Source organism: Pseudophryne corroboree, chromosome 2 (assembly GCF_028390025.1).
Source record: "Pseudophryne corroboree isolate aPseCor3 chromosome 2, aPseCor3.hap2, whole genome shotgun sequence".
Lineage (NCBI taxonomy): Eukaryota > Metazoa > Chordata > Amphibia > Anura > Myobatrachidae > Pseudophryne > Pseudophryne corroboree.
In genome coordinates this window covers 798,209,641-798,216,954 of record NC_086445.1, presented here as the reverse complement: position 1 = coordinate 798,216,954, position 7,314 = coordinate 798,209,641, and positions in this window count along the sequence as shown.

Sequence of the window (7,314 nt, the reverse complement as noted above, 5' to 3'; positions counted from 1 at the left end):
CGCAGCATTCTAAGAAGGTACCGCATTATCAAATGCAGTACTTTTGTTCCAATAAAAACAAGAAGGTACGTGGATCGTCCTTCGTTGCCAGAGGTAAAGGCAAGGGAAAACGGCTGCACTCAGCTAGTTCCCAGGAGCAGAAGTCCTCCCCTGCTTCCGCAAAGTCCACAGCATGACGCTGGGGCTTTCCGGGGGGGGGGGGGGGGGTCAGATCAAGTGGGGGCACGTCTTCGTCTTTTCAGCCACGTCTGGGTTCAATCACAGGTGGATCCCTGGGCAATAGAGATTGTTTCCCAGGGATACAGACTGGAATTCGAAGACATGCCCCCTCGCCGGTTTTTCAAATCGGCTCTGCCAGCTTCCCCGTCAGAGAGGGAGCTAGTGTTAGCGGCAATTCACAAATTGTACATTCAACAGGTGATAATTAAGGTTCCTCATCTCCAGCAAGGAGAGGGTTATTATTCATCCCTGTTTGTGGTACCGAAACCGGACGGTTCGGTCAGACCCATTCTTAATCTAAAATCCCTCAAGTTCAAGATGGAATCGCTCAGAATGGTCATCGCCAGCCTGGAGGGAGGGGATTGGATGGTGTCCCTGGACATAAAGGATGCGTACCTTCATGTTCCGATTTTCCCCCCTCACCAGGCGTTTCTGAGATTTGCAGTACAGGATTGTCACTACCAATTTCAGACGTTGCCGTTTGGTCTTTCCACGGCCCCGAGAATTTTCACCAAGGTAATGGCGGAAATGATGGTGCTCCTGCGCAAGCAGGGAGTCACAATTATCCCGTACTTGGACGATCTCCTTATAAAGGCGAGATCTCGGGAGAAGTTGCTGGACAGCGTGTCTCTGTCCGTGAAGACGTTGCAGAGGCACGTTTGGATTCTCAATTTACCGAAATCTCAGCTAGTACCTGCAACGCGTCTGACTTTTTTGGGCCTGATTCTAGACACAGACCAAAAAAGAGTTTTTCTTCCGGTGGAGGAGGCTCAGGAGCTCATAGCCCTGGTCAGGAACCTTTTAAAGCCGAAAAAGGTTTCTGTGTATCATTGCACAAAAGTTCTGGGGAAGATGGTGGCTTCATACGAGGTCATCCCCTTCGGCAGGTTCCATGCGAGAATGGCTTCAGAACAAACCGGTTCTGATTCAGTCGGACAATGTCACGGCAGTGGCTCATGTAAACCGCCAGGGCGGCACAAGGAGCAGAGTGGCCATGGCAGAGGCGTCCAGGATTCTGCGCTGGGCGGAAGGCCATGTAAGCGCGCTATCAGCAGTGTTCATCCCGGGGGGACTTCATCAAGAAGTCTTCACACAGATCGTGGATCGGTGGGAACTGCCTCAAATAGACATGATGGCTAAAGAGGTATTGCGCCAGGTCAAGAGACCCTCAGGCGGCACCGTGGGTGTTCAGATCGGTCTATGTGTTTCCTCCTCTGCCTCTCATACCCAAGGTGTTGAGATTAATAAGACTAAGAAGGGTCAGAGCAATTCTCATTGTTCCAGATTGGCCAAGGAGGACTTGGTATCCGGATCTGCAAGAGTTGCTCACAGAAGATCCGTGGCCTCTTCCTCTAAGGCAGGACCTGCTGCAGCAGGGGCCCTGTTTGTTCCAAGACTTACCGCGGCTGCGTTTGACGGCATGGCGGTTGAACGCCGGATCCTAGCGGAAAAAGGGATTCCGGAGGAGGTCATTCCTACCCTGATCAAGGCTAGGAAGGATGTGACATCGAAACATTATCACCGTATATGGCGGAAATATGTTTCTTGGTGTGAGGCCAGAGCTGCTCCTACGGAGGAGTTCCATTTGGGCCGTTTGCTTCACTTCCTTCAAACGGGAGTGAATTTGGGCCTAAAATTAGGGTCCATAAAGGTCCAGATTTCGGCCTTATCCATTTTCTTTCAAAGAGAATTGGCTTCTCTTCCTGAAGTACAGACTTTTGTGAAGGGCGTGCTGCATATTCAGCCTCCCTTTGTGCCTCCGGTGGCGCCTTGGGATCTTAACGTGGTATTAAGTTTCCTCAAGTCACCTTGGTTTGAACCACTCAAAACAGTGGAGTTGAAATACCTCACTTGGAAAGTGGTCATGTTGTTGGCCTTAGCTTCTGCAAGGCGTGTTTCAGAATTAGCGGCTTTATCATATAAAAGCCCATACCTAATTTTTCACGTGGATAGGGCAGAGTTGAGGACTCGGCCTCAATTTCTGCCCAAGGTGGTCTCATCTTTTCATATGAACCAACCTATTGTCGTGCCTGTGGCTACTCGAGACTTGGAGGACTCTGAGTCCCTGGATGTGGTCAGGGCTTTGAAGATTTATGTGACCAGAACAGCTAGGATCAGGAAGACGGAAGCTCTGTTTGTTCTGTATGCGGCCAACAAGGTTGGCGCTCCTGCTTCAAAGCAGACTATTGCTCGCTGGATCTGTAACACCATTCTACGGCAGGATTGCCATTACCTAAATCGGTTAAGGCCCATTCCACTAGGAAGGTGGGCTCTTCTTGGGCGGCTGCCCGAGGGGTCTCGGCATTACAGCTTTGCCGAGCGGCTACTTGGTCAGGTTCCAACACTTTTGCGAAGTTCTATAAGTTTGATACCCTGGCTGAGGAGGACCTTGTGTTTGCTCAATCGGTGCTGCAGAGTCATCCGCACTCTCCCGCCCGTTTGGGAGCTTTGATATAATCCCCATGGTCCTTACGGAGTCCCCAGCATCCACTAGGACGTTAGAGAAAATAAGATTTTACTTACGGGTAAATCTATTTCTCGTAGTCCGTAGTGGATGCTGGGCACCCGTCCCAAGTGCGGACTTCTTCTGCAAGACTTGTATATAGTTATTGCTTCAATAAGGGTTATATTATAGTTGGTCGGTCTTGAACCGAGGCTATATTAATTGTTCATACTGTTAACTGGGTAGTTTATCACAAGTTATACGGTGTGATTGGTGTGGCTGGTATGAATCTCGCCCTTAGATTACAAAAATCCTTTCCTCGTACTGTTCATATCCTCTGGGCACAGTTTCTCTAACTGAGGTCTGGAGGAGGGACATAGAGGGAGGAGCCAGTGCACACCTAGAATCCAAAGCTTTCTTAAAGTGCCCTATCTCCTGCGGAGCCCGTCTATTCCCCATGGTCCTTACGGAGTCCCCAGCATCCACTACGGACTACGAGAAATAGATTTAACGGGAAGTAAAATCTTATTTTAACGTATTCAGATGCATTGCGAATAAAACAACAGTAATGTACACAGACTCATATGCAATAGGCACTAAAGTTAACTACTCATACTAACAAAATAGATAAGAAATTTAGTGCTGTATAACCCTTAATGTGTAGAGTGGGAAACAGGGAGACTCACCCCACTTCCAGGATCGATCAATATGTTCGCGAACACCGAGTGGATCCAGACGCTACTAGTATACACTGCTGCTCTGGTAACTTTAGTGGACACAGATGCTCAGTGAACGCCAGTGCATGTAGACGCACCCGTCTGCGACCCGATTTAGCGGTAACCTTAGTGTATACAGATGCAGCGGCCTATGCTGCGACCGAGACCACTCGTGGTAGTGTCTGAGACGGAAGTGAGGCAATCCGTTCATGGCGGGAGACGCATGGAAACTGGTCATGAACTGGGGGGAGGGGCGAACAGGAAAGCGTCTGACTCCTCACCGCTGGCTTCAACCCTAGGGATCGCAGCCTCAAACTAATCCTGGTGCCTTATGATCCCTAAGGCCTAGCGCTGGAGCACCCGTGGTGGCGGCGCGCCAGCTACTGTTTGGTAGTCTCCCCCCAAACAGTCCGGCTGTGTCCGTATTCCCCTTCTAAGCGGAACTGATGCCTTATGTTCTCTCCCCGTGCTCCGGCCACAGCCTGGTAACGTCTTCTGGACCTGCTAGTATATCCCACAGAGACGCCCGTCGAGGCAGCACTTGTACCGTGGGTAAGCGTTGCGACCCGGCGGAGAGTTGTTGGAGTGACTCTTTCCAATATGCGTGTAAGATGCTGCTAGGAAAGATCACTCAAAAACTATGTAGTAATACTAAAAATAAAATAAAAAAGCTTAGGGCTGCCAAACACAGCAGCCCTGTGACCATGGTCCGACTTCCTGCCGCACCAAACAAAAAACTGATTTGACTGAGCCAGTGGGCAGGGATATATGGACGAGCCTGTTACATCCTGGGAGGCCTGAAAGCTTGTGATCGTTTGGTGCCAATCCGCTGTCGCTCCATCATATCCCATTGTCATCCTGTGGACCCAGCCGGAGAAAGCCAGAATTTCACTCCGCTGGTGGCTGCAAGCTTCTCACCTACTCGAAGGCCGCAGGTTCGGGATTCAGAATTGGATCCTTCTAACCACGGATGCAAGTCTCAGAGGGGAGTAGTCACCCAAGGGGCAAACTTCCAAGGAAGGTGGTCTAGTCAGGAATCTCTCCTTCCAATAAACGTTCTGGATCTGAGGGCCATTTACAACGGCCTTCTACAAGCGGCACATCTTCTACAAGGTCAAGCCATTCATGTTCAGTGGGACAACGTCACAGCGGAGTCCTACATAAACAGGCAGGGCGGAACGAAGAGCAGAGCTGCGATGTCAGAGGTAACAAGAATCATCCTCTGGGCAGAAAAGCACGCGGTGGCGCTGTCGGCAATCTTCATTCCAGGAGTGGACAACTAGGAAGCGGACTTCCTCAGCAGACACGATCTCCATCAAGGAGAATGGGGTCTCCACCCGGAGGTGTTTGCAGAGGTAACAAGCCGATGGGATGTACCTCAAATAGACATGATGGCCTCTCGCCTCAACAAGAAGCTTCTGGGGTACTGTTCCAGGTCGAGAGACCCACACGCAGTGGCGGTGGACTCACTGATAACTCCGTGGACGTACCAGTCAGTGTATGCATTCCCTCCACTTCCACTCATCCCAAGGATTCTCAGGCTCATAAAGATAACGAGTTCAGGTGTTCCTCATTGCCCCGAACTGGCCAAGAAGGGCTTGGTATGTGGATCTTCTGGATCTACTGCTGGAGGATCCGAGGCCTCTTCTCGAGGACCTTCTGCAGCAGGGGCCATTCACCTATCAAGACTTACCGCGGCTACGTTTGACGGCGTGGAGGTTGAACGCCAGATCTTAGCTTGGAAGGGCATTCCGAAAAAGGTCATTCCTACCCTGATACAGGATAGGAAGGGAGTAACGTCAAAACATGATCATCGGATTTGGAAATAGTATGTGTCTTGGTGTGAATCCAAGAAGTTTCCTACTGTGGAATTTCAACTGGGACGGTTTCTCCTCTTTCTGCCAGCAGGTGTGGATGTCGGCTTACGCTTGGGCTCCATAAAGGTCCAGATTTCGGCCTTGTCCATTTTCTACCAGAAACAATTGGCTGCTCTTCCTGTAGTTCAGACATTCTTGAAAGGGGTTCTGCATATTCAACCACCCTTTGTGCCGCCTACGGCACCTTGGGATCTTAATGTGGTACTGCAGTTCCTGCAATCAGATTGGTTCGAGCCTTTACAGGACGTGGCGTCAAGTTTATTATTTGGAAAGCGGTCACACTGTTGGCTTTGGCGTCTGTTAGATGTGTGTCGGAATTAGGGGCATTGTCATGCAAGAGCCCCTACTTAATTTTCTATGAGGATAGAGCTGAGCTTAGAACGCGTCAGCAATTTCTTCCGAAGGTTGTCAGGCTTTCATATCAATCAACCTATTGTGGTGCCAGTGGCTACGGACTCCTCAATTACCTTAAAGTCCTTGGATGTTGTGAGGGCTTTGAAAATATATGTGAAGAGAACGTCTCGTCACAGGAAGTCGGACGCTCTGTTTGTCCTTTATGATCCCAACAAGGTTGGGTTTCCTGCTTCTAAGCAGACAATTTCTCGCTGGATCAGGTTCACTATCCCGCATGCTTATTCTACGGCAGGCTTGCCGTGTCCAATATCTGTTAAGGCCCACTCTACTCGTAAAGTGGGTTCTTCCTGGGCGGCTGCCCGGGGTGACTCTGCTTTACAGCTTTGCCGAGCAGCAACTTGGTCAGGGTCGAACACGTTTGCTAAGTTCTACAAGTTACAAGATACTTTGGCCTCTGAGTCAGTTTGGTCAGTCTGTTCTGCAGGAACCTTAGCATTCTCCCTCCCGTACTGGGAGCTTTGGTACATCCCCATGGTACTAAAATAGACCCCAGCATCCTCTTGAACGTAAGAGAAAATAGGATTTTAATTACCTACCGGTAAATCCTTTTCTCGTAGTCCGTAGAGGATGCTGAGCGCCCGCCCAGTGCTTCGTATTCCTGCTTTGTTACATGGTTCAGTTTGTTGGTTCAGCCATTGCTGAATTGTTCCGAGTTGGTTAGCTTGGCTTTCCTTTTGTTATATGTGTGAGCTGGTGTGAATCTCACCACTATCTGTAAATTTCCTTTCGAAGTATGTTCGTCTCCTCAGGCACAGTTTCTAGACTGAGTCTGGTAGGAGGGGCATAGAGGGAGGAGCCAGCCCACACTATTAAATCTCTTAAAGTGCCCATGACTCCTTGTGGACCCGTCTATACCCATGGTACTAAAATGGACCCCAGCATCCCCTACGGACACGAGAAAAGGATTAACTGATAGGTAATTAAAATCCTTTTTTTCTGGCTCCTTTTTATCAAAGTATCGTAGTCTGGAAGAACTGTAGGTGGGGGATAGAAAAATATGTAGCCAATTGGATAAATGAAAGTGTCTTTGGAGAACAGAATTTCTCTAGCATCCATAAGGGATATTGGTGGATACTAGTACAATGGGGTATAGACAGGGTCCATAGGAACCAGTGCACTTTAAATTTCTTCAACTGGGTGTGCTGGCTACTTCCCTCTATGACCCCTCCCACAGGCAGTTTAGTAAAGTGCCCTCAGGAAAGGATACACATCTCTGCAGCTCCAGAAAGTTTTCTTAAATTGTATTATTTTCGGTATGCTGTCGGGGCAACAGCATACCTGTGCCGTGGGAGTTAGTGGGGGGAACGGTCACCAGCCTTTCGAGGTGCAGAGTTGCTTCCCTGCTGCAGGACCACAGTCCTGAGGGGCGGCTGTTCAGGGGGGCACTGCACCTTGGCTGTCAGAGCCGTAGCATGCCGCACACCCATAACGCTGCCTGAAGGTGACATCGATGGTGAGTATAAACCGGGGGCCCCGCTAGGGGGGTCCTCTGGTTCAAAGTGCTGCGGACCACGGGTGCGGCATACGGGACCCCTCCTGGGGGGGTCACGCTAAGATCCCCTGTGTAGAACTGGCACAAAAGGGCTTGACTAGTACTTCTGTGATGTTTTAAGCTATATAGGAGACTTTGCCAGTATAAATATAC